A 14,747-nucleotide genomic window follows, 5' to 3' on the forward strand; every position below is an offset into this window, starting at 1 on the left:
TTGTAATCTCAAAACAGCCAACATCTTGTCCTGAAGATGAAAGGAATAGTTGGCTTGAGGTTCTTAGTTGGAAGCTGTTGTGGCCTGGGACAGGGGCATAATATGCTGACTATGGAACCAGTGTCACTCACTGTTCACACAGCTCCCTGGATCTTCCTCCCCAGAGGGCTTAGAGGGGTCATACACAAGCCAGCCATTCTCACCAGACAGGAAGAATAATAACTCTTAATGATTGATTATAGTTTTGGGGGGAGATATGGCAGTACAAAGACCAGAATACTCTAAATAAGAATTTTGGGGCCAACAAAACTACCTAGAGTTTTATAAACCACACACTGCAGATTATATTTACAGAACACTCTAGCATTTACCAAGAACGCATTTATGTATTATTCCATTTGATCATGACTCTAATCTCGTGAGGTAATTACTATTATTATCTCTATTTTAAAGCTAGAGAAATCAAAGCCTAAAAATATGACTCATCCAATATGATACAACTTGTAAGTTACATGTCTAAGATTTCAGACCATGTCTCTGCCCCCAAGTCCAGTATTTGGGCCAATACACCAACCTTTCTATCTTGCTTACTAAGGGAAGGTATTGTCCATGCTTTTCAAGTGAAACCTTGTCTACCATTAGTAATAACTTTTTTTTTCTAATGAAGGATCATTTATTGCAAATCATATAAAGTGATAACTTATGAATGTAAATAATGTATTACCTACGTATCATAAGGAAAGAGCATAAGAATCAGTGTTAGAAATATTATAACAAATGTATATGGATATCACTAAAGAAGCTTGACATTTTTTTCTTTTTGGCAACCGTATGTGCTGCTTTCATATTAAGCCATGCATCCTTACATCGTGAGAGAAGAGTAAAAGGGTGAACATGATTAAATAACATAAAATATTTCCAGGAACGACTTAAATGAAATGGATTTTCTTAAGTGACTGACCGAAGACCTATCCAGAGTTCACACTCTATGCCCTACACAGTCAGGAATGTTCCTGGTCAGTTGGAGCCCTCAAGGAATTAAGAGGTCGGAATGTGCTCACAGTACAGAGATAAAACACAGGGTAACAAGAGGTAAACCAGGAAGTTGGCAGACAAATATGAAACCCTTCAGTCTGTATAGATCTAAGATTTTCTGAAAGAGCCCACCTGTTCTCAAGTAGTAATATGAATTTAGTTAGCTGCAAATGGGCAAGCTATTCCCATCAAGCAAATGAGATGCTATTTCATGAAGCAAGGTCATGAAGCAGTGTTATTGATTTGCACTTCAATATCATGTCTGAATTTTTTTCCACATGAATTTCATTTCTGCGTTTCTGTGAAACTCTAGTTGAGAATGTTATTAGACATCTCAAATTTTGTCTCCTATTAATACAACGTGAAAATATGTTTTTGGCATTTAGTTTGGAGGAAAAAAATTTTAAATAAATGTAACAGCTATCAATTTATGCAACCTATCAGGTTTCTACCTTCAGCCTGGCTGTTAAGCTGCATAGAATTGCTATTGTGCTTACTCACAAAACGTAGTTAAATTATGGTTAGTATATTGCATCCTCCTTTCTTTCTCAGCTATATTTTCTTCTTTCTAAAGCAGCTTTAACTAATTTCTAAAGGAGGCAGAGTATAAAAAAAAAAGAAGGTAGAGTATAACTAAGTTAAATAAATGGATTTCAAGTGTGCTTTTCAGGAAATAATCTTAATTGAAGGGTATTGTTTATTACAGATGACTATAGGTTCAGAAAATGTACATATATTATAGTGATAAAAGTAAAAGAATAAAAAACAAGCAAAAAGTTTTTGTTATCAATAATTATACTGAGGGAGACCGTATGAATATAATTTGGATAGCATGAGTATTATTATGTTATTTAGTATATATCATAATAGGGAATAAAGTCAATGAGTTATTTTCAGTGTCATGGAGAACCAGGACATTTGGTGTGAAAGAAAGAGGCACATATGTAACAGACAAAGGAGCAAGTCTTGAATTTTAACTAGAGGTATCAGTACATATTCATGATGCAATTTATTTTAAAATAATAATAATAATATAGACATATAAGTTTAATATAATTTTTTTCTCTTTTTTAAAGTGCAAGAAGGAGAGACAGACAGACTCTCATATGTACCCAGACTGGAATCCACCTGGCAAACCTCCAATAGCCGATGCTCTGCCTATCTTGGGCTACTACTCAGCAACTAAGCTATTTTTTGCACCTGAGGTGGAGGCTCCACAGAGCCATCCTCAGCGCCAGGGGCCAACTTGCTCAAACCAATTGAGCCATGATTGTGGAAAGAGAAAAGAGAGAGAAAGAGGAAAGAGGAAGGCAGAAGGGTAGAGAAGCAGATGGTTCCTTCTCCTATTTGACCTGACCAAGAATCAAACCCTGGACTTCCATACACCAGGTTGGCACACTACCACTGAGCCAACTGGCCAGAGCTAATCTAATTTCAGTCAAAAACCCCAATAGAGATTGTGTGTGTGTATGTGTGTGTGTAGGTGTGGAAAGGGATAAGCTGATTCTAAATCTATATAATAAAACAAAGAAACTAAAATAGTCAAAACAATTTTACAAAAGAACAAATTTGGAGGACTCACATTACTTTACTTCAAGTCTACTTCTATAGTAGTTATATTGATGGAGACAGTATGAATATAATTTGGATAGCATGAGTATTATTATTATACTATTTAGTATATAATAGGGAATAAAGTCAATGAGTTATTTTCAGTGTCATGGAGAACCAGGACATTTGGTGTGAAAGAAAGAGGCACATATGTAACAGACAAAGGAGTAAGTCTTGAATTTTAACAAGAGGTACCAGTACATATTCATGTTGCAATTTATCTTAAAATAATAATAATCATATAGACATATAAATTTAATATAATTTATATGTTCCAGTCTGGGTACATATGAGAGTCTGTCTGTCTCTCCTTCTTGCACTTTAAAAAAGAGAAAAAAATTATATTAAATTTATATGTCTATGAAGCTACAGTAATCGAGCCAATGTGGTGATGGCAGAAGGGTAGTGGCATGAAAGAGTCTAAAAATAAACACACATATTTTGGGGTTGACTGTTTCTTTTGAAAGTTGAAAAGTCACATTAGTGGTGAATAGCTTTTTTCCACACATGGCACTGGACAAATTGGCTGTTTATAATCCAATTCAAACCTCGATCCATGTCTCATACCATATACAAAAAAATAAACTCAAAAGATCATAGCCTTAAGGTGGAACCTAAAACGATAAACTGTCTCAGAGAGAGCACAGCAGAAACTCTTGGCTGTGTGACATCTCCATGTCACCTCCAGCAACAGGGGATAGTTCAGTCTCCTGGAATTTGCTGGATGTCTGACCCACAGGTAGCAGAAAATGATGTTTCCGAGAGGACTTTCGGACTGTGGGGTCCAAGATGATTCCAAACATGGTTCAGCCTCTATGATCCAGCTGCAATACTACTGATTTGGCCTGGTGGGGAAAATGATGTCATCTTCTAGCTTTTCCTCTTCTTGCAAATGGCCCCACTGGCCTGAACGGCCACGTGGAGCAGCCTGCTTTTCATCCTGTGAATCAGAGGGGAGAGCTCTTCTCATTCGATAAAGGGAGAAATGCATGGCCTCCCTCGTCCCCTTCCCTGCTGACCATTTGCTTTGCCGCCTCCCTCTTGGTAGTGCTTTGTCGCAGCTGTTCCTTTCCTTCGCTCTGTGCACGTCTCCTTTTTATCTTGGCAGACAGGGCAATTTCTTTGAAATAAAGCCCCTTCTCTGTTGCGAGTGACCTTGAGACATTTCAGTGCTATCACTTCCCAGCTTGTATTAGTGACTCCAAATTCAATTTCAAGGTTCTTGAAAGTTTTCCCATGTCCACCTTGTGTTCACTTGCCTTCATTTAAGTGTCCTACAAGGCAATTGCTTTGGGATCCTGGTATCCATTTTAGCATGTGTCTAACTTAGCCAAAGAAAATTGCAGAAAGTGTGGCTTCCATGCTCGAGGGCTGGCAGCCATCCAGGACATCACAGTTGGGGCCTCTGTCATGTCTTTGGATGCTGTGAAGAGTCAGTAATGGAAAAAAAAGGGAAATGTCCTGCTAGGACCTCGGAGTCCAGATCATGCAAATCATTGAACAATATACAGTAGAGGCTCAATTACTCAAAGTAGAGAGGACCAAGAGTGCTTTTTTTTTTCAACAATAGAGCTGAATAAAAAGCAATTATAAACATATTTTAAAATGCAGCTGCATGCCTCTGATTGATGTGTGGGGTGTCATACATGGTGATGCCCTGGAAACATACTAGTTATGGTTGTCATCAGTTATACTGGTGTTTGTCAAGGAATAGCCTTCTGAAACATACGTTCCTCGTTTGTAAATTTATGTCTAAGGAACTTTCCAGATCTGGCCTGTTTAGCGAGTATTCAGAAATATATGTGATTCAGCTGTCCATAATTTCTTGTCCTTTATCCCACAAATCCCATCCAAAAAAATGAGAAATGGGTTTCATCTCCAGGGCCCAGGATAATCAAGTGGTCATGGCTACCTGGATTGCAAAGGATTCTGAAACTGTGTAGAGGATCACCTAGGGACCGGATGGAGGAGCAGTAGCAAGTGCGTTGCAGATATGCCATCCTGGCCTGTGAGTTTATCCCAGTGCCATACTCACCAGGTCTGGTCAGATGCCTCTCCTCCACTTTCTTCCTCTTGGTGGAATTCAGCCTGCCTGAATAACAGCTATCTGACCAACAGAATTTTTAAAAAGCTCTGTTTGGCCCTGGCCGGTTGGCTCAGCGGTAGAGCGTCGGCCTAGCGTGCGGAGGACCCGGGTTCGATTCCCGGCCAGGGCACACAGGAGAAGCGCCCATTTGCTTCTCCACCCCTCCGCCGCGCCTTCCTCTCTGTCTCTCTCTTCCCCTCCCGCAGCCAAGGCTCCATTGGAGCAAGGACGGCCCGGGCGCTGGGGATGGCTCTGTGGCCTCTGCCTCAGGTGCTAGAGTGGCTCTGGTCGCAACATGGCGAAGCCCAGGATGGGCAGAGCATCCCCTCTGGTGGACAGAGCGTCGCCCCTGGTGGGCGTGCCGGGTGGATCCCGGTCGGGCGCATGCGGGAGTCTGTCTGACTGTCTCTCCCTGTTTCCAGCTTCAGAAAAATGCAAAAAAAAAAAAGCTCTGTTTGGAATGCTAGCAGATTATAATTATAGGAGAAATGGACAGGGATTAAATAATACAATTGAGGGTTCAAATTAAACAAAAACCCAAAAATCTAAGTGAGACTGTCTTTATTGAAAAGTTAGCCTTGCAATCTGACATCCCTAGGAGTCTCCTCTTGGATATTCATGGGAGAGCCATGAACTCTCCTTTTGCCCTTATTTGTTTGTTTGAGAAAAGTAAGGAGAGAGACAGGAACACAGAGCTGCTTCTGTTTGTGCCCCGACTGGGAAATCAAACCAGCATCCTCTGCACTCTGGGATGATGCTCCAACCAACCTAGCTATCTGGCCAGAGCTTAATTTTGATTTCTTTAGAGAGACAGAGAGAAGAAAGAAGAAAGAGGGAAAATGTAAGCATTTGCTGTTTCACTCAGTTGTGCTTTATTTATTTATTTATTTATTTATTTATATTTTTCTGAAGTTGGAAACAGGAAGGCAGTCAGACAGACTCCCGCATGCACCCAACCGGGATCCACCCGGCATGCCCACCAGGGGGCGATGCTTTGCCCATCTGGGGCATCGCTCTGTTGCAACCAGAGCCATTTTAGCGCCTGACGCAGAGGCCACAGAGCCATCCTCGGTGCCCAGGCCAACCTTGCTCCAATGGAGCCCTGGCTTTGGGAGGGGAAGAGAGAGGCAGAGAGGAAGAAGAGGGGAGTGGGGTGGAGAAGCAGATGGGTGCCTCTCTTGTGTGCCCTGACCGGCACTCCTGCACACCAGGCTGACGCTCTACCACTCAGCCAACTGGCCAGGGCCTCTTTATTTTTTTATTCAGTGAGAGGAGGGAGGCAAAGACAGACTCCCGCATGTGCCCCAACTGGGAGCCACCAGCAAGCCCACTAGGAGAAATGCTCTGCCCATCTAGGGCGTTGCTCTGTTGTTCAGTAATTGAACTCTTCTTATTGCCTGAGGCAGAGGCCAAGGAGCCATTCTCAGCACCCAGGGCCAACTCGCTCCCATCGAGTCATGGCTGCAGAAGTGGAAGAGAGAGACAGAGAGAAGCGATGGGCGCTTCTCCTGTGTGCCTTGACTGGGGAACCCACAACCTAGTTATTTTGGGACAATGCTCTTAACCACATGAAAAACTGGCCAAGACCCTTATATCCTTCTTACACAGTCTCATTGCACTAAAAAGAAGCTCCCATATTGATTACTACTATTTCCTAGGCATGATAAAGAACAGTACTAAATACTGCTTAAGAGTATGTTCGGGATATCAATATTCACAAGAAATTAATTTATATTATGAGTGAAACTATAATATTAACTTTCTTCCCCCTAATCCAAGCCATCAATCTACTTTTAAAACAGGAAATCTCAGCTTCAGTTATTACTTGAAAATGCTATACTTAGTACTGAGAACATTTATATTTCAGGATTGTCCAACCAGACAAAAGATCAACCAAGATGCCCAAGAAGTATTCATTATTATCACTGACTGGGAATAATTTTTACTATCCTTTTAAAGTAAGTGCATCACTTTCTTTGTCTATCAAGGCTCTTAGAGTTTGACATTTCAAGTGTTTACCTTATTATATCCAGTGAAATTCAGTCTTTTGAGTTCAGAAAAGTGATGCTCTCTCCCTAGTGTTTTTTTCATGGATTTAGGTTGCCGTTTGGAGGAGCACATGACCATCTGTACATGTATGTTGCATATGTGTGTAGATGTGTGTTTGCGCAGATGTTTAGTAGGGTGATTTTTAGTGTTCCATAGACAGATGCACAGAATAAGTGTTGGGGGGTTGGAGGTGAAAATAGGAGAGTGAACCTGAAGACATCCATGCCGTTATGAACTTGACCCTACCTTCCCATCCCTTTGCTTTACCAGGATTTAGTCTACTCTTTTCTGATGTCTGTGCTATCAAGAAGGAGGAGGAGATCTCATTCCATATTTCAAAAGGTCTAAAAGGGTTATAGATAAATCCCTAAACTTTCCTTTACATATGTAGATTATTAAAAAAGTAATGCAGACACCACAATGAGGTTTTTCAAAGAAGTCTTTTTAAACCTTGATATGTGACATGAGAAAGTACTTATACTTGTTTTCTTAACTAGCAATTAATTCCCTTTGTAGCAGTAGCTCTAGTGACTGAAATTGAGCACACTGCAGGTTAGACCACCAATAAATGGCACTGAGTAAATAAAGTTATTCAACAGTGGTAATGATAATTTTAAGTATTATCTTCTTACACTCATAGAGTTTCAGAGCTTCAAGAGAAATTAGAGTTTATCTTGCCCCCAAATTTTATTTTAAAAAGAATCTCAGATAGAGAACTTTGTTTATAAGCCTTAATTCTATAATGGAAGAATCACCTAAAGGTTATCTCACAGAAAAAAAAGCAAATCTGGGTGTATATACCAGATATACTTACTCCTATTAAGTTTATTTTTCTTTCTCTTCAAATCAGCATCCTGTTAAAAATGAGAGCCATATTTCATTTTTCCTTGTGATGTTTTGATGTTTCTATGTTTTAGAAAGTAGGAAGGCTCAATGGAAATCTTTCTTGAAAAGAAAGATTGCCTGTGCCTTAGAAAATGTGAGAACTATTATTATAAAAGGACATTTTCCTTCCTATTTTTCTACTATCATTTTTTAAAACATCAGGCCCAATGTCCCTCTCCTTTGGTCCCCAGATGTCTGATACCTTTGTGGAAAAGGTACTGTAGAAAATGTTTCTCTGTGAGGTTTTTGCTGTTAGGCCACCACCATCTGCTATTAAATTTAGATAGTGAAAATGGAAAATTACTCCCTTAAAAATGATGACATGCTATCCTAAGCGTAACAATTGTATCAGTCAATCGTTCAGTATATTTTAGTATGTAAGATTCAGAAATACTGGGATGAGGATATTAGTGAGTTGTTTTTGTTTACACTTGACTTTTTTCCCTAGAGACTCTGCCTTTTGTCAAGATTAAGTTGTTTGGGGGTTAATGTTTGTCGCAATGGAAATGACTTTGATCTCACAGCACCGTGGAGAGACAGGGTGGAGAAGCCCCATTCCTCCGAGAGAAAACAAATTTCATGGGCTGCAACCAAACATTTTGAATATCAAGCCTGAATACAGTACTTATTCTCAAAACCAAAATCAATGGACCTGCACAGAAATGTCTGGAATGACAGATCAACGTCCCCATGGTCAAGTTGAGTTTTCCTGATTCAGGGCCGTTGCTGGGAAATGACTAGATATTCATGAGCAACACCAATGTCTCCTTAGACACATCTCTGTGAGTCTATTAGACATAAGCTTTTGAAGGCCAGAACTAAATCATCTTTGCTTTTTCCTCCCAGACTAGTAAACAGTAAGTGCTCAACAGAAGTGGTAAGGATGAACCAATTTACAGCAAATAAAACCGGAGTCAAGTCCGGTGATTCTTAATAGAAGGCAACTGTGCCACCAACCCCAAGAAAACATTTGACAATATTTGGAGATATTTTCAGTTGTCCCAGCATGGAAGGAGGGTGTGATATTGTTAGTGTCTAGTCAAGACAGGCCAGGGAAGCTGTTGATATCCTACATGGGGCAGCACAGCCCCACGACAAAAATATATGGTCCAAACTGTCAATTGTGCTGTGGGTGAGAAAGCCTGGCACAGGCTAACAGAGGGTAAGGCGTGTCCCTCACTTAGGTCTTCCCGAAGAAGGTAGCGCCATCAGCTTAATACACAGAAGAGGGGATGGCGCCTCTCAGACCAAGCTGAGAACCTGGGATGAAAGGCTTTCCTTTTCCTCATGTCACCCAGCCTGAGCCTGAGTGGGCGTATCCGTCTCCTTTTGTGCTTTAGTATCTGAGAGCCCAGTTTCCTCCCACACCTCTATCATGTATGAACTCCTTACTCAGTTCCCCAAATAGGCCGAGTTTGATCGTCACAAAGACCCAGGAACGAATCTGTTTTATTAGGAACATCCTGCACTACTGCGTTCTGGAAGGGTGGGGATTGCTTCTCGGTGGACAGACTGTCGCTTCCAGGATCAGCTGCTGTCCAGACAGAGATGCAGTGACATGCTCTTGTTCTCAGGAAACGGCCCTACCTGATTAGAAAACAGGAGGTGCAAAGATACACTTGAAGTCACCACCCAGCCATCACTGCTGTGATAGTGGACTGCAGATAGGAGCCGCTTGGGAAGTGGAGCTTTCTGATGAAAGACTGAACCGGGTTTGATAACACAGGGAGTGCTACCTTATGGGTAAGCTGGGACAGAGGTGGCCTTCTCCCTTCTGCACAGACACGGAGGATGGCAGAGTGCCCTCCCTGTCCGGGATGTGGCCCGCGGAAGCCCTTGCTGTCCAGAGAACAGGTGCGCTACATTGTCACCGGGTGCTCTGGACCTGAGAGAAGATGTGTTTATATTATTTCTCTTCCATAACAATAAGCCTTGGGATTAGACATCTTAAAATGCTCTCACCAAAACAGGCAGAGGAATGACTGCAGCGGTTTGCATTTCTCTCAGCTGTTTAAAGCCTCTTCCTAAGACCCATCATTGATTATACATGATTTGTAATTAACTTAGAAAATGTAAGACTTCAGATTTCTAATTAATAGTTAGGTTTGTGAAAGACAATATTGATGATTTTGTTTGCTTACGTAACAGTCGCTTAGAGCAAATATCAATTTCAGCCTTTTTTTAAAAAAAAAAAAAACTAAATGGAATAGAATTGATATGTGATGTTAAGAAAAAAAATTCTTTTAGGAAATGTCCCTCCCCCATTCCTTACTGTTCATTTGTTTTATAGCGCTTTCATTGTATCTTCTTGCTGTGAAGATGAAGCTGACCTCATCAACACCTCCAGTGTCATCATTACTCTGGTAACAGCTCTAATTCCTCAAGGAGCTTCTGTGTATCACAAATTGTGCTGGGTACTTACAGTAACCCCAGGAAATGGGTATTTTTATCTAGGTCTTACAGACATGGAAACTGAATCTCAGGGAAGTTACGTAGCTTGCTCAAAGTCACATAACCGAGAGCGATGACGTCGACCATCCGAGCTTCGTCTGACTCTTGATCAGGGATATAGACGAAGTCCATTATCCGCAAAGCATAGAGGAATTCAGTCAACCAGCTCAGTGCTTCTTCTGCAGCAGGCCCGGTGCTACTTGCTTCCAGAAATAATGCAGAGTGCTTGGCCCCAAGGAATGCCCTGAACAAGAAGGCAGAAAATAGCAGCTCCTGTGGTAAATGGCAGTGTTTCTCAAAGTTTCTCTCAATGAGCCTCTTAGAGCAGTAAAGATTATTTTGTAATTTAGAGAATCTTCACATGTGGCCTCAAATGACTAAAATGGGCATGGCATATCTTTCAAGTCTTATTTTAGGTTAAAACACATGAATGCCATAGGTGGGACACAAAATTAAGACTCATGGACATAGATAAGAGTGCAGTGGTTACCAGGGGAGGGGAAGGGAGGAGAAGAAGGGGCTGGTGGGAGGGCAGGGGGAGGCAGAAAGAAAATCAAATGAAGGGCGACAGAGGACGCTTTGACTTTGTGTGATGGGTATACAACATAAATGAATGTCAAAATAATCTGGAGATGTTTCCTCTAAATCTATGTGCTCTAGCTTGACCAATGTCACTCCGTTAAAATTAATTGTCTAAATAAAACTATTTAAAAAAACACAAAACACATGTTTGCATACTCATATATGTATATATGTATGTATATGTATATGTGTGTATATATGCTATATATGTATATAAGTGTGTATACATGTGGGTATATATAGAGTAGTCTACTTCATAATATATCCATACCATTTCAATGTAAAAATAAATTAAAAAATTATTCACCATTGACTACAGTGGGTACTCCCAGTAGATATAACACTTTCTTCTTGTGATTTCATGGGCTTTTGTCATATCGCTCTGCTGTGAACCTCACAACATGTGTTTCCATGAGAAGCAAGGAAAAACTTGGTGATAAACTGCCACAATATACAAGGCAGGAGATAGGAAAACATAAGTAACTTATTACAAACCCCCTTTTATGTAGGCACTATTCATCTATTCAAAACTCAATCTGAGTTGTGTGGTAATAGAACTATTTGGTGTCTTGACTATGGTTGTGTATGGATACATACACCCATGTGATAAAACAGCATAGAACTAAACACATGCAAACACATACACACCAATGTAAATTAAAAAAAAATGGGGAAACTTTGAATGAGATCAATGACTTGACTTAAGATCAGTATTTTATTCTTTATAAGGAAATGGCTCACCTGGTTATGGATGCTGGCAAGTCCTGAGAGAGCAGATGGTGTCATTACAGTCTGAAGGCAGGCAGCTCAAACCCTGGGAACAGCTGGTATTTCAGTTCAAGGACAGTCAGGGAGGAAAAGTTTTTCTCACTCAGTCTTTATGTTTTAATTCAGGCCTTCTACTGATCAGATGAGGCCCATTCACCTTCGGGAGAGCAATCTGCTTTACTCTTTCTACCAATTTAAATGTTAATCTCATTTAAAAACACTCTCAAGGAAACACCCAGAATATTTGGTTGATCAAATAACTAAGCATCCTATGGCCCAATCAACTTGATACATAAAGTTAGTCATCACAATCTCAAAGTTTAAAAATCAAAAATAAAATATACCAAAATATCTCAAAATAGAAGATTTAATTTTAAAAAGTAAAAAAAAAATCCATCTCTAGGTTAAGAAGGAGTAAATCTGGACATAATATAGACAATGAAATTCTGGCTGTCAGCAGGATGTCATGATTGGATAAAACTTTGAAGTTCTTAAGATGGAGATTACTATAATTTTCAAGTGGTAGGGACACAGTAATTGCACCAAAATTGGGGACAGTAATAGATTAAATGATGAGCTCCAGCTCTTCACTCCTCTCTACACCTTTACCTTTTGCCATGTGATTTTGCACTTCTCAACCAGAGTCGAAGGATTCCCTCTGCCCTTTGTCCTTGGTCATATGATTTTCATTAGCAGTGGAATATTAGCAAATATAACATGAACAGAAACATGAAATATTTTGTGAAGGTGACTTGAATGTTGTCCGTGTTTTGTTGTCAACTGCAGCTGAGCTTAACCTCAATCAATTGACTCCATTGATCTTCAGGAACACAAACAAGAATAACCATTGAATTTCGGACCAGCTTGTTTCAGAGAAAACTTAACTTACTTTTCTAACATCAAATACTATTCTTATATTTCATAAACATATGAGTACCTATTCCATTTCAATAACTGTGTTGCCTGCTAGGGACATGATCATACATAAAACGGACATGCGACTTCATCTCACAGATCTTATAGTCATGAAAGCATTATTGTTTTTGTTAAAAAAGAAAAAGAATTCATTTCATATTGCAGAGCATTATCCTCCACCATTTACTGCTTTCAAAATTAAACTTGAGTCTGAAAAATATTCAAAACTATAACATTTCAGGAAGAAAACTATGATATAGAAACTAGGTGGCACGCAAAGTTTTGGCTTTTTGTTTTGTCTTGTTTTTCCCCAAAGCAGAACACTATAGTTCAGAAATATGGTGGCTGAATGCAGTAAATTGAACAGTGGCTTTCTGATGATCAGAATATGTGTGTCCATGATATATGTATATCAGAGATCTCAATAAATGACATTATCATTTACTCAGTTACCAACTGCAAATCCTGCAGGTTGTCATTGACTCATCTTTTTCCAAGTTTTTGAAAATACCCCTTGATAATGTAAACTTCCCTCCTTCTATTATTTTAACCATGCCATCACCATCTGTCCTCTAAATTATGAGGCAAAGCACCTTAATAGGTCTCTCTCTTTCCTCAGTCTTCCCTCCCTATACATTCTTCATCAGAAAGATTTATCAAAAATACAAAACTGACCTTTAACCCCCATACATAATGCTCTCTGATGTTTTCCTACTTCCATAGAATGAAGTCCAAGTTTCCTAGCTTACAAAACAAGACATGGCATCATTGCATCCCTGCTATCTTATTACCTACCACTTTCCACCTGAGACTTATGCCCTATTAAGTAGACACATCATTAGGGTAGGGATTGGGGTGATGAGAGCCAGGTATCCAGGGCACGAAGTTGGAGGAGGTACTAACTCTCAGGCTCATACAAGTGCACCTGCAAATGAGTGCCTTCTTAACACCTCCCTTGCCCGCCCTGGTGTCCACCTTGACCTCCAGGTTGTTTTATATCGTTCACTCCTTGGCTTGTGCTGTTGCCTTAGCTGGAACATCATTTTTACCTTCTTTTTCCTACCAATTCTCATTTATATTTGAGATTTGGATTAACAGTGCATTTCTTAGGAAGCATTCCCTGCCTTCCAGTCTGATGTAAGTTTACTCCTATCCTCTGTATTCCCATCAGAGCTCTGGGCTTACTTCTATTTTAATACTTACTGTATTAGTTCAAAACTGCTTATCTCTCCCCACCCCTTGACTCCAAACTCCCTTAAGATGTATTGTTTTCTTACTCATTTTGTAGCATAAAGGGGGCTAGGCCAGTCATCCTGAAAAAGCATCCTCTCTGTAGTCCCCCATATCTAACCCATCACTAAACCATGTGGTCATTACCCCCCAAGCATCTTTCAGTGCCATCTGCCTCTCTCCATCTCCACCAAAACCACAAGGTTATCATCTCTTACCTGCGTTATTACAACAGCTTTTCACCGCCTTCCTATTTCCACACACCCCTCAGCCCACTACCCTCACGTGTTCTTTTCATTGCAGCCATGGTGATCTTTGCAAAATATAAACAAAATAGTATCCCCAAACTTTAAGGGCTTCTTATTGTTCTTAGGATAAGAACTCACATCCTTAGGTTGATGTAAACCTCTCATGGTCCTGTCTGACCACTACAGCTAATCTTATTAAATTTGAGCCATTGGTCATTATTCCAACCACTTTTCAGTTCTAGAATATTCCATGCAGCCCTCCACCTAACAAACTGGACACAGGTAGGTCTGTCTCATTGCTTAGAATGTTTTACCCACCCCCTCCATTATTTCACCAGGTTAACAGTGCCTCCTCTTCATGCCGGTCCAAAAGTCACTTCTTCAAGTTTCCTTGATGCCTTAATCTAGGTCAAGTTCCCTGTTATTCGTTTTGCTAGGTCTATGTTCCTATTCTTCAAAACGCTGATCTCAATTTATAATGTTTCATGTTTCCAGGCAATTATTTCTGTTTAATGACACCTAATTGTGTGTCCCTAAAAAAAAACCCCACAATTTATTATAGAAATTTTCAGTCCTGCACAAAGTAGAGAAAATGTAATGAACCCCATTTCCTCCTCCCTGCATTCACAATTAGCAAGTGGATCTTTCATCTTTTGTATCTTTTATACTGCCCTACTTCTTCTCCAAATACCACATGTTATCTTTAAATACATTAGTCTGTATCTCTTGAAATCAAGAACTTTCTTAACACAAAACCCACACAATATTTTTACACTCTCACAATTCCAAAAATGAATGAGTTTCTTAAAATTATTGAATATCCCGTGAGTGCTCAAATATTGTATAAGACTGTATGTCTGATTTCCCATCAGACTGAGAACAGGAAC

Source organism: Saccopteryx bilineata, chromosome 5 (genome assembly GCF_036850765.1).
Source record: "Saccopteryx bilineata isolate mSacBil1 chromosome 5, mSacBil1_pri_phased_curated, whole genome shotgun sequence".
Lineage (NCBI taxonomy): Eukaryota > Metazoa > Chordata > Mammalia > Chiroptera > Emballonuridae > Saccopteryx > Saccopteryx bilineata.